We start from the raw sequence: 23,071 nt of genomic DNA on the forward strand, positions 1-23,071 counted from the left end.
GACCTGAGCCGAAGTCAGATGCTTAACTGACTGAGCCACCCAGGCACCCTGGGGACAAAATACTTTTGATATGAAAATATGTTATATTTACACACAATTTTTTCGTTAAGACTCAATGTAGTATTTTCCCAAGATATCTCTGTCACTGCAGAATTGGGCAGAATCAAGCCCATTTGATCCATAGAATAACTGGGCCATGGACAAGGGTTAGGTCATAGAGTTAAAGAAAATACAAATTGGAGAATTCCAGAATTTAGAAGAGGGATACAGATGTTACTAAGGAAAGAATTCTAGGATATAAGAACTAAACACTGGTCCTTATAGGATCAGCTACACAAGCAGGTAAGAGCACAAATAATTCATGGTATTCATTTCTCAAACCACTAAGAGGAATACTCTGATGGAGTACATCTCAGTTAGAACTGACAATTTTAAATAAATTTGACTTTTAAAGTGAATTAGAAATTTACTTCCACTTTATATGAAAGCTTTTCTTCTTTATGTCCCTTCCCTTTTATAATATTCTAACAAAACTTCTTTCTTTCCCTTTGAAGCAGGGGTGTCTCTTGGTTCATAAGAGATGGTTTATAAATAACACCTACTATTTTGAACAGAAAATTTCAAGAGGCAACCCAATTCCGTCATTCCAACTGGAAGAAGTAGTAAGTTTCACTCTTTTTAAAAGTCACATTGATCCAGGTCACACTTAACTTTATCATTAATTACTGTGGCAGACAGACCCCAAGGAGACCCTCCAGAGAGATTCACCTCCTGGTGATCACTCCTTGTATAATCCCCTCACCTTGAGTGTGAGCTTCCAAGCAGTGGAATATGACAGAGGTGACAGGATGCCACTCTTGTGATCAAGTTACCTAACAGGGGAAACGTGATTTTCCTAATTTCTTGATGAAGTAAGCAGTCATATTGAAGAAGCCCATGTGGCAAGGAACTGTGGGTGGCCTCTAGAACCTGAAAGTGGTCTCTAGCCAGCAGCCAGCAAAAAGCTGAAGCCCTCAATCATACAACTGGGAAATGAATTCTGCCAACAACCTGAATGAGCTTGAAAGTGAAGCTTAGAAGTGCCTTGAATGGACTGAAAAGCAAGCAAATAAAAAACAAACTTTCTAATGCTTATAAAAACCTATTCATTTATTCATTCAATGAGTGTTATAAATTATTTGAGTGTCTGCTTTGTATTTGGCCTTGTTCTAATTAATAAGATTACAGCAGCAAACAGGATGAAAACTTAAGTAAACAAATAAAAATTATAATTATAATGTGATAAATGCTATAAGGGAAATAGGGTAACATGATAGTCACAGAGAACGGAGGTGGCTACGTGAATGATTTGGGATTGACTCTTTGAAGAAATACAGTAAAACAGACACTTAAAGAATGAGAAGGAGCCAGCCATGCAAAGAGCCAGAGAAAGAACATTCTAGGCTGAAAAAACAAACGCAAAAGCCCTAAGAAGGGAATTGTGCTAAATGTTCACAAAACTGAAAGGAGGCAGTGTGGCTAGGACATAATGGGCAAAAGGAAAAGTGGTCAGAGATAAAGCAGACAAGGGTCTGACAGGTCCCATGGCAAGGAGTCTGAATTTTATTCTTTTTACAGTGGGGACAGACAGGATCTAACACACATTTGCAAAAAAGCATGCTGTATAAAATGGACTGAAAACAGACAGAAGTGGAAACAGGGAGTCCTGGTAAGAGGCTTTTTCAGTATACCTAGACTGTGGTCTAGAGTCAGGAGGTTGGAGTGGAAAAAAGGAGAAGCAGTCAATTTTGGGAGATGATGAAGCAAAAGAAAGGATCAAGGATTTTAATAAAAATAAATTTTTAATGAGGATAGGTTTGTGGCTCTACTAACTGGGTGGATGGTGATGTCATTAATCGAAAATAGGGAAAGATGGCAGAGATTCACTTAATGGTTTCCATCTTAAATCTGGGGAAGGTAGGGAGAGTTAGCAGACAGAGGCCAAGAGTTCTTTTCTAGACAAGTCTATTTATTAGACTTCCAAACTGAAAAGTCAGGTTGGCAGCTAAATATATGGGATCTGGAGCTCAAGGGAGAGATGTATGGGGAAGCATTCCAGGTATGAACATAATAAACATCTAAAACCTGGGGAGGGAGGCAAAGTGTAGGGAAAGGCTCGAGCAGCAACAAGTGACAGAGGTGGAAGTGTGCACTGTAAGCAGCTATAAAAATGAAAAACTGAATACAATTCTTTTGCAGTTGCTATTTGCAAATAATTCTGAAATTCACCTAAAAACTACACTGGTTTATACTGAGTGTTCCCTCCAGAATCCTTTTTATGAACACCTAGTAATTTTCATTGGATGAGACACTTAACCTTTAATGATAGATCTTCCATAAGTAAATGATCATGACAGGACTGAATTGTCAAGTGAGAATTCATAATTTGGTTCGGGTGTTACCACCATGAAGGGGCAAAATACAAAGGGCTGCAGAGAAGCTATATACTAAGCTGTCAAAGTTCTTCAAGTTCCTTGTACAAGAAAAATCCATTTTTTTAGTAATAACACCAGAAAATATTTATATTGGGTGTTAATAAATGTCTGGAATTTTATACTGCTAACTTAATTCATCTTCACACCCCTGTGGTTGTTATTATTGTTGTATAATTAGCTCCATTTTGCCTAAGAGTAAAGAGGCACAGAGCAGTTAAGCAAGTTGCCCAAGGTCACACTGCCAGGGTGTAGCTGAATGCAATGGGTCTATTGCTGGAGCCCAAGCTTTTGAACACAATGCCATTCTCTGTTTCTCAGAAGTGAAGTGGTATCATTTGATCTAGTGATGTTAATTCCAGCTCTCTTGCTTGGGTTGCAAAGAAAACCCACTGACTTTACCTATTTTTTTTTTTTTTTATGGGAAAGTTTTGTAACAACCAGGAACACATTTTTTGTTTACAAGGTAATATTTTCTATTCATTCATAAGGCTTACCATAACTAAAAATATTCTGACAAAATAGGTATGCTTTTAAAATTCTGTATCACATTGTTCTTATTACAAATCTGATGTAAATGGTGACAGTGTCTATGTAATGACAAAAAAAAAAAAAGAAAAGAAAAGAAAAGAAAGAAAAAAAAAGGAGATTTGTGAAGAAAGTACAGTCCTTGTTTTGACAGGGTACTAGTCTTTTCTCTTATAAAACTATAATTTACTTTCTCCTGTTCCCTTTCCCTCTAATTTTTCTATCCTTCTGTCAATACGAAAAATCAATTATGGCATTTTGACACACTGAAAATAATTATGATTTGCCACCTAACCAGCTCAGCTATGAATGACAGATACTTTTTCTTTTTCTCAAGGGAAACTTGACTACCTTGAGACATTTCCATTTCTGGGTTTTTGTTTGTTTTTATTTATTTTGAGAGAGAGAGAGAGAGAGAGAGAGAGAGAGCGCGAGAGAGAGCGCACAAACACGAACCAGTGGGAGAGGGGCAGAGAGAGGGAGAGATAGGTGCAGAGGATCCAAAGTTGGCTCTGTACTGACAGCAGACAGTCCGATGCAGGGCTCGAACTCAGGAACCATGAGATCATGACCTAAGTCAAAGTCAGGCACTTAACCAACTGAACCACCCAGGTGCCCCGGGACATTTTCATTTATGGTTGGTTCCTTCACAGCAGCAGAACAGTAAGTATGGAGGTTTAGGACATAAGTATGTTCATGTCAGAGTCAGAAGAAAAGGAGTTATGTCCCTTCTATTGGTGGTTTTCCTTCTTTCTCCTTTTGGGTAACTATCAGTCCTGATAAGTTCTAAACAATTACATTTTTTTAAATGTAAAAAGCAAATTATTTCATGGCTACCTCCCTTTTTTTGGCAAATAGTACAAGAGAAAAGAATGATGGCCAAAGGTCTTCAGGACCTATGCTCCCGTTTCTCCTAAGTTAAGTAAATTCCCATATTAGACTATATTCCAATAGAAGGCCTTCTATTACAATAACTTCTCAAAACTTTTAGGACTGGAAAGTCTTACAGGAGGTCATAGTATAACCTTTCAATTCACAGATGAGAACATCTGTACACAGATATTGGCTACAGTGATTGAAGTTAGGACTGTCTTCATGTGCTCTTATACCTTCTACCATGAACAAGGAATACAACCCAAGTTTTCTCAGTTTGGTTTTTCTATAGCCGCATTTCAAAAGACAACAAATTTTCCTTTATTCACCAAACATCTGAGGACACAAAAGAAGGCAAAGTCAAAAATTACTAACTGCAGGGAACCTGGGTGGCTCAGTCAGTTGAGCATCTGACTTCAGCTCAGGTCACAATCTCCCGGTTCGTGAGCCCCACATCAGGCTCACTGCTGTCAGTGCAGAGCCTGTTTTGGATCCTCTCTCCCCATCTCTGCCTCTCCCCTGCCTGTGTTCTCTCTCTCTCCAAAATGAATAAATGTTTTAAAAAAAAATTACTAACTGCAATACAGTATGATGAAGTACAATGGTTCCCAAATGTCAGTTCATGACAAACTTTTTAGTGGTCAATTGCAAAATGAGAAAAAGAACAATGTCAAAGTTTTTCAACAAGATGAATTTATTCAATTTAAAGAACTGTCCTGTACTATATAATTATGACACTCCTGCTATTTTGGTACTAAAACAGTCCTTTAATTTTTCCCTGTTATGTGGGGGGAAAAAAATCCCAGAAATATATCACTCTCCATAACCCTACTATATTAGCTATCTACTGCTGTGTAACAAAATACCCCAAAATCTAGCAGCTTAAAACAACAAACATTTATTATCTCAGTTTCTATGGGTCAGGAATCCAGGAGCAGGTTAGCTGGATGGTTCTAGCTCTCATGAGGCTGCAGTCAAATTGTCAGCTGGGGCTGAAATCATCTGAAGATCTGAGTGGGTTGAAAAATCTTTTTCCAAGATGGCTCACTCGCATCATGGTTGGCTGATGGCCTGAGCTCCTCAAATGCTGTTGGCCACAGGCCTCAGGTCCTCTCCATATAGGTCTCTCCTAGGGCTGCTCACGACATGGAAGTTGGCTTCCCTCCAGTGAGTGATCCAAGAGAATGAAAGCATCCAAGACAGAACCACAATGACTTTTGTAACTTAATCTCAGAAGGGATATGCCATTACTTCTGTCATTGTCTACTGGTCACAAAGACCAGTACAATGTGGGAAGGGACTATATCAGAGTGTTAATACCACAAGGTAGGGATTACTTTAAACCATTTTGGAGACTGGCTACCAGGACCACATTTATTTATTTATTTATTTATTTTAAGTTATTTTACTAGACCACAAAATCAAATCTGAAAACTTTTGCAATAGAAAGGACATAAAAGTTAAAAGATTACTCTTCTAGTTACTAAAAAATTAAGTCACTTGATTTTCTTGCCTAGGTTTCTTTAGAAAATAAGGGGGTTGGATTTGATAGTTTCTTAAATACTTTCCAGTGCTAACACACTACAATTCTACACTAGGGATGATGATGATGGTGATGATGATGATTAAGATGACAATGAAGACAAATTTGATAACTTGCCCAGGTTCACTAGGCTAATAAATGATGAAGCCAAAATTTGAACTCAGGAAATTCGACTGTATAGCCTATGCTATATATCTTAACCTTTGGAAATAAGTGAAAATGAAAGACAGTGAGAAACACTAAACAAGTTAAGTAACATCTTGCTACCTTACTCTCTCATCCACTGCAAAAGGGAGAAAATAATCTCATTCCATCCTTACTAAGTATCTCATAAATACTAATTAGCTATTTTATTATAACTTACTTAGGACAACGTAATATAAGGGCCCACTTCAAGAAACCTGTCTTCATAACAACTTGTAATATAATAATGCTTTCTGTAATATGAAATTTCCATTGTAAAATGAACATGCTTGCTATATTGTTAGGGTATCACCTCCAGATGACTTTGGTAAAAAATACCCATAGTCAAGGAAAGCTTCTATGCAGGCTTGGAGAGGGGGAGGGGGGTGGTGGTAGTAATTTTTAATTTTTAATCTTGGTATTTTTCTCTCCTTTTTCTTTCTTCTTCTTACTAAGCACTACTTTTAATTTCCCTTGAAAACTTTATAATAGCTGACTTTTTAATAAATCATTTTTCGTTAATGTTTTTTAAGAAAATATGACAATCACTACGCAGATAAACAAAAGACCATACTATAATGGTTTAATATTATTTATCCTTCTCTTTAAAAAAATACATATACATACACATTTATGCTCATTGGCATCATATTCATGATAGTTTCAATTATGTTTTTTCTAGATGTCTTCTGAATGTACTTCTTCGTCCCCCAAATATTAATACTCTTTTTCACCAAAATTAGAAACCACCGAGCGAACGCCATTGGTATCAATAACAAGGAAAATCTGTGACTGTGGCTGCTCAGTGCTCAGTAAAGGCAATCTTCTGGCATGAAACAAGGCCAGAAGTCAGTTAAAAAGAATGATGCAAAATTTCTTAAAAACCTCGCCAGAGAATGAACATGAAAAATAGAGGGCAAAATAACATTGTCAAATTTGCTTTCCATTTTAGAACTCAAGTCAAGACAAAAGTCTCCTTGGGAATAGTAGACAATGTTTCCATTGCTTTTCACTAATATGGCAGAAAAAAATTAATGTTTCAGGCATTCAAGAGTGACAATTGTCTTTCAGACAGTTGGAAAGGACTTGAAAAAAACATTTGTTGGAATAAATGGAATGTGCCTTGGCTTCTGTGGTCAAAATTTCTGGGACTCAGCTGAAACAAGATTCTGGCTTAAGACTTATATGGTTTTCATCACCCTATAAACATTAACATTATTGATGCAGATCTGTCGCTTGAAATATTTTACCCATATCCTCCACTGCAAGGAATTTTCTTTTTACCCATTCATCTCTAGTGACAAATTTGTGGCACTTACAAATTTAAAAGGCTGTCAAAATCTAATAATGAAACCTTGGGGGGAGTCATATGGGGGCACAGATCAGAAAGAACCAAAATTAATTTCAGAGGATTTACTACATAGGTTAGGGGTCACCATAAGGTGAATTTCACTCTACAATGTGAAATCTACAGAAGCAATACCTTCCCAGAAGCAAAGAAGTGGTAGAAAAGGAAGTAGTGCTAGTCAAGGCATGGAACAAAGTGAGAAACTCGTTACAGAAAGCAATGCATAGACAGCATAGAAAACCACATGTCGTCAGTGACTTGAAACCATGCCATACTTGTTTTAATAATGGCTAGTTCTAAAAATCAGATATACTTTTCAACCATTGATAGCTCACCTGGGAAACTATCCATCTTAACAGGAATTGAATTTAAAGGCTTGAGTTCTACAAATCTTCCCTAGAAAGTGTAACAAAAATAGAAAGATAATTTAAAAAGACAAAAAGGCTGGGACTTTCCCCCCTGCCTAAACCTCCATGGTACCTGGTACTAGAGAAAGTCCAGTGGCTAGGAACATGTGTTCCTCAAGGCCTTAGTCTAGGTGTCTTGAGGAAGGAAAGTCAGAAGGAAGAGGCTGCAGGCTGGTACATCACGCAGAGGACACAGATGAGGAAGGCGCTCATGAACCAGGCGGAACCTCTGGAGAAGCTCTGGCCTGGGGTACGCCAGAGACCATACTGGAATAAGACCTGGGGCATTCATTCTGAGTCAGACTATAAAACAGTTGCCTTCTGTGAGAGGTAAAAATTAACGTGCCAGGACTCTCGGCAGGCTGATTTCACATAAAAAGGAGATGGTTCAGGACAGCACACCATGGAAAAAGGAGCCCGGTGCGTAAGACAATCAATCCTGATAGAAATCTGAGGTGGGGAATCAGGTCGCTACTTCATAAATGCTCCTAATGTTGGAACCGCAAGTCCAGAGACCACAGTCCTTTCTACCATGCCAGGGATGGGCTGGTGGTCTCCCAACTACACATGCTGAGAGAGAAGAACAGGAGTGTAGACAAAAAACTCTGCCACACACTGCCACAACTGAGTCTTTCTAGCCCTTACTCACACCAGGGGAGAGGCGAATCCTTCCCTCACCTTTAAAGCTAAAATCTCACAGACCTAAGGATTGGAAATCCTTTACTCCTGCCTGAGTTCTCAAGTCTGAGGTCTGGCCGTTTGCAATTCTTCTGTACAGTGCCCAGATGCAGAAGGCCGGAAGGCAACAGACGCTGCTCAGAAGGTCTGGTGAGCGTGCTGGTCAGATCGTTAAGACTGCTTGCTGCACCCCCTGTTTTAGTTTCCTAGGGCTGTCGCGACAAATTGCCTTACACTAGGTAGCTTAAAACAACAGAAATGTACTCTCTCACAGCTGTGGAGCCTAGAAGTCCACCATCTCTGAGCGAGAACCCGCTCCACTGCACTCTCCTAGCTTTTGGTACTGTTGGCAGTCCTTGGTATTCCTTGGCTTCCACTTATATTCACTCCAATCCCTATCTCATCTTCTCATAGTATTCTTTTCTCTGTGTGTGTGTTTTCTCATACAGACACCAGTCATTGGATTAGGGTGAGCCCTAATCCAGTATGGCTTTATTTTAATTATATCTATAAAGACCCTATTTCCAGGTAAGACCATGTTCTGAGGATTTGGGTAGCTATGAATTTGGGGGGCACATTAGTCAACCCAGTATACCTCCAAATTCACCACAAGCAGCATCCAAAACATTTATTCCACCTATACAGCAAATATTTATTTTACCTTCCCTCACCAAAGAGGGAAAAAAATGTAGGATTCTTCACTAAGGAAACTAAAAAGGCCCCAGGGAAAAAGTCTTCTGAAGTGTGGCATGTAGACATTGCCCAGTTAAAGAACGGACACCTCTCCTCAAGAGATCACAATAAAGCAAACTACTTGCATATAGCAAAGCTCCATCTGGCCTCATATGGCCATATTCTTAAATAGGAAGAGATCACCATGGCTCTCTTAAAGACTGAAAAAGTCTCCATTTCAAGGAATATCAAGATAACAGAAGAACAAAACAAACAAAAAAAGCAGGAGAAACAGAGATAGAGGGGGAAATCCCTCTGGTTTGCATTCTTAGGAAAATAAAAGAAAATGTTGTAGCTAAAAATAAAAACAAACAAGAAATAATACCATAAGAAAGGAATTACAGATCAAGAGATCATTTTTTAGAAATTAAAGTTAAGATTGAGGAGGGCACCTGTTGGGATGAGCACTGGGTGTTGTATGGAAACCAATTTGACAATAAATTTCATATTAAAAAAAAAGATTACCAAAATGATATATTCAAAATAAAATGATTAGAAGGTAAAGTTGAGGGCTGGCCCAGCACAACAATGACAAAATTCAAAGGCTGAAAATTTCAGAAAAGAGAGACAGATTCCACCTAAGATGGTCCTTAGCAAAGTTAGAGAAAACACAGGACAATAAATCAAATGCATAGCACAAGGTATTTTAACAGAGCCAAATGACATCTTCAGATTATAAAAGATACAAGTGTCTAGCCCAAGGAATGAAAAGAGACAAGCACCTAGGCATATAAAGGAAAATGGAAAAACAACAACAACAACAACAAAAAAACTTCCAGGGATGTGAAAAACAGGTCCCCCTCAAAGGAATGAGAATCGGATCACCACCAATACCACTGCATGATAGAAAGTGATAGAATGGAAGCAACAAAATCTTGGAGGGAAAATTATTTTCAACCTAAAATTCTGCACCCAGGGAAACTATTATTCAAGTGTGAGAGTCAAATGCCGTTTTGACATGCACAAAGTCAAAGCATTTACCTCTTACACACCTCCAAACAGTTATCTATCAATGGTAGGGTTTTACTTACTGCTTTTTCCTCTTTTCAAACCTTCCACGTACTACTAGTGTAATAAATGCTTTGTGTTTGCTGAATGAAGGAGAGTTTAAAGCAGAGGTCACTTCTTTTTTTCCTTTTCCCATCACTTGTAAACAATTTGAAAATGGCATGTCACAGTTCCTAAACGGGATTCAGAGATCAGAGTCACGTGACTTAACCCTCATGAGATTATTAAAAACTTTGGAAAGCATTATTTTGTTCTATATAAACCAATTTTCTCCCTCTACACAGAATCCCCAAATTGGTCTCTTTCGTCAAAAGAAAACCAAATGGTAAAACAAAGCATATATGTGAAATAATAGGCATTAGGTATACAGAGGTATGAAAGCTATGTACCAAAGTATTTACCAGAGAGCCTTGTTTTTAGTTAGATACTTACGACATGGGTATGTAATGTTCCTGAATATGCTACGTAACAGGGACTGAACATATAAGAATTGCATATTTGAAATCAACATAATTTTATATTAAGAAACAGGTATTCAATTCTTTAGTATAGAAAATGACATTTATACCAAGTTTTCATTGTAAATGCCAGTATTTCCTCTCTATATCTTAACATACAGTGTACAGTTACAAACTAAAAATGAAGTAACATGGTTTATTGTTTAACAGAAGTATAAAGAATACTACCAAAACCCTTTTCTCCTTTCATTTGTGACATGCATAAACAAGAATGGCAACTGTAACCAAGTCTTCTCTTCAATAACATAAGCAGCATGGTTACAGATGCCCAGCGATGCTCAATTATATTAATTATGCATACAACTTAACTATTAAGAGCACAGACTTTGAATCAAAGTAGACTTAGCTTCAAATCTTGGCTCTACTATTAACAGATTTTTAACCTTGTGAGCTTCAGTTGTTTCCTCGATAAAATGGAAGAAGAGATAGTGCCTGGCCTAACAATATGGTGAAGATTAGATTACATGGTTAATCTAAGTTTTATTATAAGCCTGGCACAGAATAAGGGCTCAACAAATGCTAACTGCTATGATCAACATCACCACCACCACCACCACCACCATTCTCATCTGTTGGGCAGGCAAAACAAAACCCCAAAACTGGAATGGATCATTCTACTATTGAGAGAAGTATTCAGCATTAGGCACAGACCCTATACAAATACAATATATGCATCTCAGAGGCCTGGGAGGTTATACAAATCAGGCCAGGAATATGACGGAGATGGGTAAGGGCTGGTGGTTTCACGGGTGGTGTGTCCTTTCCAATCAAACTTAAAAATTATTTTAAAATTCCAGTGCTAGCTAAATGAAATCCTCTGCTGGTGGAATATGGCCCATAGGTAACTGGTTTTCACTGCCTGAACTAAAACCATTATTTAAGCTCTCAAGCTGCCCCTTAGAAAGATACCAGAAAACAGGATTCTAAGATTCCAATGTGTTGCTATGATTTTTTTCTAGGTTTCTCATTTTAATAAATCTTTTTTTTCCCCACAGAATAAGAGTTACATGTTTTAATTACAGCAAATTAGGAAAGTGTGCAGGTGCACAAAGGAGAAGAAAATGACACATACAATCTTATCACTGGGGAGCAACTGATCTTAATGTTTAGGGATTTTCCTTTTTCCTTCAACTTTTCCTAGGCATATTTTTCTTCTTGTAATACAAATACAAACCCAAGTTTTTGACTGAATATATGGACGTTTGATTTAAGATTCTTTGGAAACTTAACATTAAATAATTGTAGCTTATTCAGTTATATGGACACACTTCAGTAATCCAAAGTCTTTTTAAAAATCGAACATTTTCCTTTGCTTTCTCAGTATTTAATTATAGGTAATACTGTAAGAATATGTTTATGCATAAAATTTAAAAGTTAACTTACTTCTTTAGGACATAATCGCACCCCTCCCCCCAAGAATTGGTCAAAATGAAAAAGGACATTTTAAAGTCCCTTGATAGATATTGTCCATCTGAACACTGAAATAGTTACATCAGTAACTAATCCCACAGAAAGATTAAGGAATGCCTTTTGGCTATCTGTTTGCCAACTATGAATCTATGGTATGTCTAACACATATGTTAAATTAAGATTCTGAAACTACTCCTTACACATCATCAAAAGAAATTAAAGTCCAGGGAAACATTAAAATTATCATCCTAGCAATATTTTCAACCAACATCAACCCTGAATTTCTTTTTGTTTCAGAAGTATAGGAATAAAAATTAAAACACCGCATCTTACTCACATCAACATTGTCACAGAGCCTACTGTAGAGCTCTAGCTCCCGCCGGGATGTGCTATGGAACCTAAAGTCTATCTGCCTAAGAGTAAAGCAGTAGCAATTCGCCAGCTACAGTTAATACAAACTGTATAATCATACCTGAGTCACCTATTTCAATGAAACTTGGAGGGGTAAAGCTGATCACTTCATAAAAGTGATCAGGGTCTTTAGTAATTAACGGTCTCAGTTCTCTAGGACAGGTGAAACCAGGTATCATGGTCAGGTTTAAGAGCCCCATATAACAAAACAAATAGTGCCCCAAAATCTGGAAGTGAAACCAGAGTTTTACATTTCCTAACAGGATAGCATGGGACCATACACACACCTAAACGCCAACAACAAAACAAAACAAAACAAAACAAAACAACACAAAGGACTAGGATACTAAATTTTCTTACTCATCTCATGAGACTATTATACGGAAATCAAGTACAAGAACAGTGAGGCATTTGAAAAATTAAACGTCATTATCACTAGATGTTATAAATTGGTACATGTGGAAGCACTAATTATCAGTTAAGTTTAATATGAAGATACTGAATTCAAAGTTCCTTAAGGGCAGGGTTCACGTTCTTTGTGATTCCCATGGTTTATAGCACATTTGCTTTGAAATTGAGGGTATAATTATTTATTGAGTAAATGAATAAATAATATTAATAAACTGTATTTGATTAGTATTGTATGCAAAATGGCTTTCAAAATATTTTCACAGAACCATTGAATCTGTAAGTCCTGGTAGGAACATGTTTCCAAACATTTTAGATCCTCTATGCTGGAAGAAAACAATTATAATATTCCTAATTTTTTTGTGCTTTATAACATTAATTGTGAAGTAAGTTCCTCTCAGCACCGTATCTTAAAATAAAGCACTGCCCTTGTTCATTAGATGTTCAAGGGGGGAAGTAAGAGAATGACTATATATGCCAATTAAAGCAATTATAGAACAGAAAGATGTTGGGATGAATATCCATCAAGTTAGTTTTAGAACACATAAGAAGCATCAGAGTTTTGGAGGAAAAAAAAAAAAAGGCAAAACTGCCCTATCTTGGCTGAGTAGCACTATTAAATTCAGATGCAGGGTTCTATTTAGTTTGGACAGGTCCCAGCCACAGAACAAAGTCAGTCTGTCTTAGTACCATAACTGAATTCTACAAGTTAACAGCTTTTCATGAAAAGCTGCCATTTCAAAATGTCAATCAAATCTGAGCATAAGTGGGAACTCCTGCAGAAATAACCAGCTGCAGGTTTGAAAAACATTTTTCACTGAAAGTGGAAACACAAAAGATGTTTGAACGGGATCTCTTTTCATTCCTGTAACAGTAGACGGCCATTTTCACAACATCAAGGACAGAAAACAGAGGGCAAAATTGCAAATAATGTCTTGAAAGGGCTATTTGCAGGAGTGATGACTGATTCAAGTTACAAATGACAGAATTATTGGCAAATGGGAACTCATTAATATGAAATTGTTTGTTTCTCATTAACTGATCACAGTCTCAGACTATTCTTTTAATTGCACTTGAATGATTATACAATACAGAATGAAATGTAGCCTCAAGTTTTGACATTTACTTTCAACTTCTTTACAGAAATTGATAATGGTATCACCTGTCTTTATGAGTGTGGGGGAGGTCACCAATTATAGTTTATAATCAAATTTTAAAAAACATTATTTCACTTTTAGAATGTCAAAGACAGTAAAAATACCACGAGATCTCGCACCTTTCTTCCAAGAAAAAAATCCCTTCTAAGCAATGCTATAATAAGGTGAAACTACATAAGGGTAGCAAATATGATGTACTGTATGTGGAAAGGAGCTAGTACTTACTCAGGAACATGCACGTCAGAAAGTAAGACTCTGTAGAAGACCTGTCAGCACACTAGATTTTCAGAGGCATAAAGCAGCATACAGATTGACCAGAAAATAGCTTTTAAAAACTGTTGCACAATGGAAAGAGAGTGATGCAACACAAATGCCCTACAAACATTTTCTTTTTACATCACACACTTCCACAAATTATTTTTTTTCCCACTCATTGACAGCTAATAGGAGAATTTAATGTTCATAGAAATGATGACTCCTCTGAACACCAATGCAGTTGTCTGTGCAGGAGAGAGGATATTAACACTGATTTTCTTTTGTAGAAATGGTAGGGAAAGTCAAAACTGTAGTTTAAAAAGTACTACCTATACCATACATAAGGTTCTATTAGAATTTTCTGGGCTCCCAAGATTAACCAAATTTTATGTATTTGGAAGATTTGGAGAACCTGTTTGAGCTTTGTTTATATACTTATTATACCCCATATTGTTGACACTTAAATATGAAAACAAACAGGTGGTATTTAGAAATTAGACTCCAACTCCCAAATAAATGCTACAAACTATTTAAACCAAGAAGTGTTTTCATACTGGTATGACATAATTCAGGGATGCGAAAATCTGCTGTTATGTCTTTTTAAGTTCAACTTCCCTCATTTTCAGAAATTTAGTCTCTCTCTGTTTTGCTGACACAAAAACTGAAACACATCTCTCCCAAATGCAGATTTAATTTTAGTAGGTATGGTCTAATTAACATACTTAACTCTAGCCCAAATTGTGATTCTCTGGTTTCACACACCTATATCTACCTGGGAATTTCTCTTGGGCTTATAATCAACAACAGCAAAGACTCAAAATAAGCACCTAATACCATTCGTATATAAAATTAAGTAAGCAGAGATATAATAAGTCTCACTAATCTCCCTTAATCTTTTCAAAAGAGCCACAATTCAAGGTCAGCTATATACACCAATCACATTCTCCATTACAGAGAAATAGTCTTCATTCTAATGTGAGTAAATGAATTCAGTTTTAATATGTGTTTCCAAATACGGGACAGTGAAGCCTTGGTGCAACAGCATCTTCTGCTCTACTTTAAGAACTTTTCATTTAGTGCTATAGCATTCATAGAGGTTCCTAAGAGAATACCCACTATTTAGTTCCAAATGCTTTTAATTCTTGCATTTGAACAGCTGTATGAAGTGGCAGAGCTTCTTAAAAAAGTTGGTGGGAGAGGGGGGCATGAGTTGGTTACCAGTTGTCACCCAAAGATAACAGTTACTTTTATGGGGGTATTACAAATGCAAATGGTTAATGCGGTATAAATTGTATACTAGATTTTAGTTAGAATGTCTAAAGCTATCACACAAGGCATTCATCTGTGTTCCCTGTTTATGGGAATGAAATATGTAGTCATTTGAAGTCCACAATATGTATACTGTGTTTGTAATAACTGTAGATTTTACAAGCACATTATTCTTTCCATTAGGATTAAAACCTCACCGAATAGCAATTTGTGAAAGAATTCTAGCAGGGCCCGGAGCCCAGAACTCTGACCTCTGATGAGATGCTTGGCAGCAACAAACTCTGGGTCTAGGCAAAACATCTGGTTTGAGTTAGACTTCCTGAAAAAATAGCCCCTGTACTGGGGAAACTGGTATTCACTCAGCTTTGTATATATACTTTGACTGACTTCAACACTGCTATAGGAAAAAAAAAAAAAAAAAAGAGAGAGAGAGAGAGAGAAAGAAAGAAAGAAGAAAGACTCCACTAGAATACTTGTCAATCACAATAGACTCTTTGGTGGCCCCTCTAGAATGAAACTCTCTTATTAGCTAGAATAGTCTTTCTATCTTCCTTCCTTATTTCCACGTTATATCATATAGAGTGTATAGTAACTTCAAGATAAGTTAAAAATAAGTCCAAGTTTGCTATTAGCAAACACAATACATTACTTTTCTTTTAATCACTCCAGGGGAGAATCACCAGTTATTTTTAACTTCATTCTGTTTACATATATGGAGGGAAAAAAAATAAAACAACATTGTGAGGATTCCTATAAATTTAGTAAATATTAAAACTAAAACAAATTAAATAGCTTCTAACTAGTGTTATTTCTAAAAATGATAAACGTAGTAGCAATGTTTATGGGTAAGAAGTTCTTGGAGTTTCTGCAAATTTAATAAAAATCAAATCCAAAAATGATTCCTCTAGTGTGTGTGTGTGTGTGTGTGTGTGTGTGTGTTACAGACAAAAATCTTCTGGGTTAATATGCAAACACGACACAACAACTTGGAGACGGGACATTACTTAAAGGTTCTCCTGCCACTTTCATCTTCTGATTAGCAGGTTTAGTAGGACAAATGAGGAAATCCATCCACTGCAATTAACATAAGTCTCTAGGTTATTTAAACCCATCAAAAGGGGACATTAAATTATTCCGCATTCTTATATATACACAGAGTCTTTTGAAGCAGGGTTCTTATATATCAGACTGAAGACAATCCAAAACGATGAATGGTGCTTGCAAAAGAAAAGGGCAATATCTAGCTAAGCTGTTTACTATAGCCAAAAGGATGTAATATAATATTGTATATAAAATTAAAAGAAGCATAAAAACAGGATATTCCCATGTAGTACTCTCTGCCTTGACTACCATTTTCTTTGAGTTTCTAGTAAAAGCAAAAATGTAACCCAACCTATCCCACGTCAATGTGTAAGATTAAGGTTGAATGGGATGTGATTGGGAGCATGGTTCAGTTTGAAGGATCTGGAAAAGTTCTGTAAACCTCAGGTGGTGGTAAATTGCCATTTTACCTTTCTATACATCCCTTTAATTTAAGTATCACTTTCGTGAATAGAACTACAAACTCATTTAAGTTTAATCTTCTGACAGAGCAGTGTGGAACAGAACATAATAGCTGTACATCTCATTAAGTACAAGTTTGCTTTTCTACTAGTGGCATTGCTAAGGACTCTACTGAACAATTAACAGGTTATAAGACATCAATGTCACTCTCCAACAGGTATCAGCCATCGGCAAAACCCACTTCCACCATACTTTAGGGAGCTATTATTTATGCTCTGCTTATAGATTAAAAATAAAATCTTATTGACCAAACCCAAGCCAGCATGTGTTCAAAGTTCCTCAGAATCCTGACACACACACACTTGTTTGTCGACTTGTCACAAATAGCACAAATAGTTTTTAACACCTGTCACAACTATTATTCAGCGGATTATAAGCTTTGTACTATCTCCATATGATACACTTTTTAAAAAGAGCACTCATTTCTACCACAAAGTCTTGTTAGTTCCATTCTAATTGAATCCACAAAATAATCATGGAAAGTGAAAGATTTTGCTTCTCTTAACACTGTTTCTTGAATCCATAATTCTTATAAATTTTAACATAACGTGCATTTGCCAGCTTTGAGTAAAGTACCACGTCGCTGAAACTCAGCCCTTCTTTTCTCCACACTCTTGCAACCTTTTTGTGTACGCGCCCCACATACAACCCTCTACACTTCTTAGCTCAATAGAAAAATAAATGTTTCTCTAAAAGGTGTTCATTTTGATACAAAATAAAAGTCAATAAAGGACATGACAAATTCTTCCCATTTAAATGTAATATTTTGAGAGAGTATATTATAAAATGCAATGCAGATTTATACCAGCAAATGCCTACCGGCACACGTTTACTTTTCTATCTCAAAACAAGGATAAACTAATCCTGTTGTATTCATTTCTGAAAGAAGGCAAAGGCATTTTTGTTAGAAGCTGTGTGAGAATGCACTCAGGATTATCATACATATTTATAGGTAATCGCACTGTAGGTATATGATGAGCGGCTTAGAAAGTTTTTAGAATAATGATTGCCTAAAATGCCTACATAAATTATTTTTGAAAGACTGCTTTCCCTTAAACCTGACTGCCTAACACTCTGTGTCTGAGTCAGAGCATAAGCATAAATGTATATGACTTGACACGTGCGATGGTTTAATTTTGTCTGATGATTAAACAGAAAGTCATTATCATAACTCTGAAGGCCACTCAGAGAAACCCTTTGAAGCACAGGGAAGGGGACTCCTCTGTCATCCTCCTTATGAAAGAAGTAGCAAGTAAAACACTTTTCTTCTTCATGCAGCTTTGGAATGTACATAGCTCACTCCTTGAGTACAGATCAAAAAAACTAACTGTAACAATGAATAAAATAATAAAAAATAACAGTGGTGATTTTGTATTATAGTAGTACCTTTACACTGGAATTAAACAGCAGATTTTCTTTCCAAAAGGCATAAAGAGCATTTCACTGCTAACCCCCTGCATTTTTGAAAGCTGTGGCCACAAAGGCACCTTTATAAAATAAGCCCCCACTTGTTAAAACTGTAACATTGCCACCATCACTAGAGTTTCACCTTAGTGACTTAAATAAATATAAATAAAGTAATAAACACTATATGTTTTATAGAGTTCTATGAACCAGAAAAAAAAAATCACCTTACAAAATAACCTCCTGGCAAATGCAAAAGAAAAGCTAAATTTGGTTTGCTCATATTTTCTGAGTTCCCAGAATATAAGAAGCAGCTAGGGGAAACCTAACTTATTTAACTGAAAGACTTTTGCTTATTTCATTTTCCACATTAGCCTTTATGGAAAGCAAAGGAAAAAAAAGTATTAAACAGGAAAGAATCAGAGAAAGGCAGTCATTAAAATAAAAAATATGTAGGGGGTTAAAACAAAATATCTTTCATAGTCTATGTTTTAAGATGACCTTGAAGAAAATCCGTCTACTGACTGATGTCGGACACCGAAAATAAGCTCTGTAAGAATCAGATATGATGGCTGATACTCTAGGCGGTAAAACGTCCAGCAAGTAAGCTACCTGCTTCGCTTCCCTAGCAATTAAGTGATGGTAAAACACCATGCTGCTGATGTCTGGTGGTTGTTGTATAAACTGTTTTACCCAGAATTGAGGAACAGAAAATACTAATGACTACTATTGTTTCAGACTTGTTAATATACTAATGGAGATTTTGTAAGGTTTGAATGTAATTCTCCAGTCACCTGGATGATAGCAATAACAACAACACTTATTTTAAATGACTCCAAATTATATACAGTTGAGTCAATTTTAATTTGTTTTCATTTAAGGTCTTCTAAAGTTGAGGCCAGCATGCTGAAGAAAAATATTAAACTATGTATAACCCTGTGTCAACATATGATGCTACTGGGAATGGTAAGTGAATTAATTTTCCAAGGAAAATTAATTACTTATGACTTACAGTTGTAAAAGCAAACAACGTAACTCTGGATTAGGGCACATTTAATTTCTGTTTGTAGGAGCGATTAAATTAATTTCATATAATTCATGGTATGTAATGGAAAGCAGAACAAAAATGAAATTCTAGACAATGACTGACATAGAAAAATGTATATATTTATGAACCTGATCCAAAAATAAAGGTCATGGATATTAATCACTGGATAATAAAACAGCATTTTTAATGGCCCTGTAACAATGGATTTTTAGCATAGTTTTTAAGAAAACTTCTCCAAACAGAAATGTCTAATGGAGAAACAAAATAGAAAACTGTAATTACATCCTATAACATCTCTAAATCTCCTTCATCCCCCCCCCCCAAAAAAAAAACAGGCAGTTGGAATAAAGGATTTGCACTTCTTTTATTTATAACAATAATTTTTGTCCACATAGATTCGGGGGAGCTAAAACTCAATATACCATTAAGTGATTTTCTTAAAATTACAACTAAATTATCTTCCTAACACCCAAATAGTAAAGTGCTTCTAAAATGGATCATCTGTGATTCATTTGACTGAATTATGCACCTGAATACTGCTAAGACAACAGATTTCGGCTAACTAACGGATCCTAAGAATATATGCACAGCTGTACAAAGGAAAATATTCATTTTTTTACTCCATCATTTCTACCTGTCCCGATTAAGCTAGACATAATCTTTTAATTTTGGATTCCAACTTCATGGCACAGTCCAGGTGTTAAAATCAAGAATTAAATCTTGCCCTGATAGTAACTCCGATGAGTTTCAAGTAGCTATATGAAATGTCATTCTCATGATGTATTAAAAACACACACGAAATCAGAACATTTCATATTCTGGTAATAATCCTAAGTACTGACTATCCCTGGCCACCTGGTGGAAATCATTGTTAGACAAATTCCCACTGACGTTTGGGAGCATGGACTATGAGAGAGTAAGCATTTTGACATATTCTTTTAAAGGAAAGTAAAATATTTCTATGACTTTTGCTTTTAGGAAAGAATAGATGTGGGCTTCTGATGAAAGATACAGCATGAACCTTTAAAAAGATAGAAACAAAAACTATACACACGCAAAATATACATTTCCCCTCAAAATTTTACTTTTTACAAATTTTGAAGTATTCCCTTTTCCTGGTCACACCTTCTATCAAGAAGAGCACTTAGTATTCCCATATTATTTTATCTTTCAAGATAAATATTTATACAGGAAAAAATTAATTTGTGTAACATTGCCTTTGAGACCGAAGAGAGAAAATTACTAAAAATATTCTAAATTCCATTATAATTTTAGACCTATTAAAGGAAGGAGAAGTTGTTACATTACTTTGGAATCTATGAAAATTAAAATTTGTGGAACTATAGTCTTCAAAAGGGATTTTTTTTTTTTGAAGTAACTGTACTATGAGAAGACTATGGACAGAAACTTTCATTCCAAAAGAAGCTGTGACTTAAGCACGATTAGGAAATGTTTTTGCTCTATTTTGAAGAGTAAAACTAAATGGAGCAATGGAAACGTCACCTTTCGGGCTTCTTTTCCTAAAACACAGGTTATCCTTATTTCAAAAAGGACCTCACTCAGCATAACCCAGACTGAAAAAGGGGTCTGTTTATAAAACTGTCCTAGATAGGTTCTCTTTAGGGTAGGAGGCACATCCAGCTTTGGTTCAACTAGTAAAGCTACCCAGGGGGCTGAAACATCACCTTGGACTCTCAGAGAACTGAAACTTGACTTTATTTCCTTTCATTTCTGGCTTCAACATCAGAACAGGATTTTGAAAAGACAGAAAAAAGAAGAGAATGGATAGGAGAACGAAACCATGTCCTTCTAGATCAGAACGAAATCAATCCTGCCACCCACATCTGTGCTGCTTAACTACACTCGTGAGAAGAACACTGAACGCTTTTCGGAATGGCAATAGAGTCTACGAGATGGACGGGCAAGACTTACGGTGACACTCCCTCCTTAGAAAACACACACACACACACACACACAACACCCTCTATATTCCCTTGAGTTTGAAATGAATTTCATAAGTCTCTTCAGGCATCTTTCTTTTATTACAGCCCACATTCATATTTCAGTAGAACAACTACAAGGGAGTCACTAATTTTTTATCTAAACTATGACGTTTTGGCAAACGTTATATAACCAACTATAAATCCACAACAAGCCTCAAATACTAAAGAGCTGGTAATTATATGATGAGAAACAGCTTGATTATGGGAGAGGCAAGGCGGGCTGTCAACAAACAAACAGCTGTTTCTTATTGACAACCCATAACTAGATCGTGCATCCCAACAAACTAAGGAGTTTGTTTCTGTTGTTGCTGTTGTGTTTGTTTTTAACTATTCCACCCCCTTCCCCTCCCACGTCCAAAATACTGAGTCGATTTAAACATTAGATGCAAACCACAACAGAAGAATCGGATACACAAGGATAACAAGTAAAGCACTACAGACTTATAAAAAAAATTCTGTACGTAATAACTAACAGAAGTTTAAAGTGTACTTTCCAATTCAACTTCAAATGGCTATCTTTCCCTGTGCAACACGTCCTGTCATTACTATTTATAAGAGGCAGCTCCGGCAATGGGCCTGTTTCCTCATTCTTGGATTATGACCCAGCAATGCTGCCACTCTGATCCTTTGTTCTGGAAGCTTTCTCCGTAGCTTCTTCCATCCTCCCTTTTAGCAGCAGGGAATGAGCATGCTTAGATCTGCCAGTGTGAACTCTAAGGTCCATTGTAACTTGAAACTAAATGATTCTAGGAATACTTGATAAGCTTAGCGTATGAATCAATAATGGGAATAAAAAGAACCTTAACATCACAGGTTAAAAAAAAAAATCCACAAACGTAAATGGAATCTTTATTTGATGTCCTTGTCATATGAAATAAAATCACTTTCACATTTGCACCTTCAGGCACTTTCATGTACTTTTTGTGTGTGAGGTTTTTTTTTTTTTTTTAATACATATACATTATTTCCTTTTAACACCCTTTCAGAAAGCATATAGGTAACCTTATTTTATTTTCCAACAAGCCACGAAGAAGTAAAATTACTTTCCCAAAGTCACACAGCAAATGTAGCTAAACCAAGGTAAGATCACAGCTCCTTTTGCTGGTCCCCTGTGTTCTTTCCACTGAACCACAATGAAATGAGTTGGGAGGCCAGTGAAAATGTTCACGCAATTTCAGTGGTAGGCAGGTTCCCTATCCATATAGAAGCTTTACCTCTCTGGGAAATTTTGATTAAACACACCCTGCATTATAACTACCCAATACAAGGAGGAGTATATGTCAATGGGCATACTTAATGCATCCCAGGTATGACTAACAAGTATTTTAATCTAGAATCCAACTTTCCTTTGCAAACTTAATGATAAACAGAGGATTTCTCCACAAGAAGATAGCTCCTATCTCTCTCACAACCACAGGGTTCCATTTTATTTAAAATCATGCTCTTACCATCTAGCAGATTGGGCTGGATATCTTCTGTATTCTGCTGCCATCAGTGGGTCTGTGCTCGGTTAATGCTACTCTGGGAACATGCCCGTAAATTTGTATTTTGAAAAATTCAAAGTTGCTTAAATTTGTCAACACATATCTGAGTAGGTTTCAAATCGTAAACGAGGGTAGACTCACTTTTTTAAAAGCCTGGTTGTATTTCACACCATATGAAGGGAGGGGCCCCGAGAAAAGGGACTAGGGAACAAACTACCTCTTCAAAAAACAGCTCACAGGAGGTTGGAAGGGAGAGGAGGAAAGAGGCACATAAGCAAAAGGACTCAGCAGGAGAAAATGCTGAGGAAGGCAGAGAAAAATGGAGGGCATGCTTGGAATTAAGGTTTCTCCATTAGCCATGCTTTTAAAA

General features: G+C 36.4%; 1 protein-coding gene and 1 long non-coding RNA gene across 9 annotated transcripts in view; one reads left to right on the forward strand and one right to left on the reverse strand.

Annotated features, from left to right (window-relative positions):
* Positions 1-23,071, reverse strand: part of SRBD1 (S1 RNA binding domain 1) — a 220,176-nt gene that overhangs the window by 66,962 nt on the left and 130,143 nt on the right. The window lies entirely within an intron of this gene.
* LOC109278662 (uncharacterized) lies at positions 248-21,902 on the forward strand. 2 transcript variants are annotated; one of them, XR_002085804.2, is made up of 4 exons: positions 248-342; positions 555-662; positions 19,048-19,132; positions 20,962-21,902. It is a non-coding gene; the product is annotated as an uncharacterized LOC109278662 (long non-coding RNA). The 2 variants fall into 2 exon arrangements; XR_002085792.2 differs by having other exon boundaries at positions 286-342; positions 558-662.

Source organism: Panthera pardus, unplaced genomic scaffold, assembly GCF_024362965.1.
Source record: "Panthera pardus isolate Hobbes unplaced genomic scaffold, ASM2436296v1 HiC_scaffold_25, whole genome shotgun sequence".
Classification (NCBI taxonomy): Eukaryota; Metazoa; Chordata; class Mammalia; order Carnivora; family Felidae; genus Panthera; species Panthera pardus.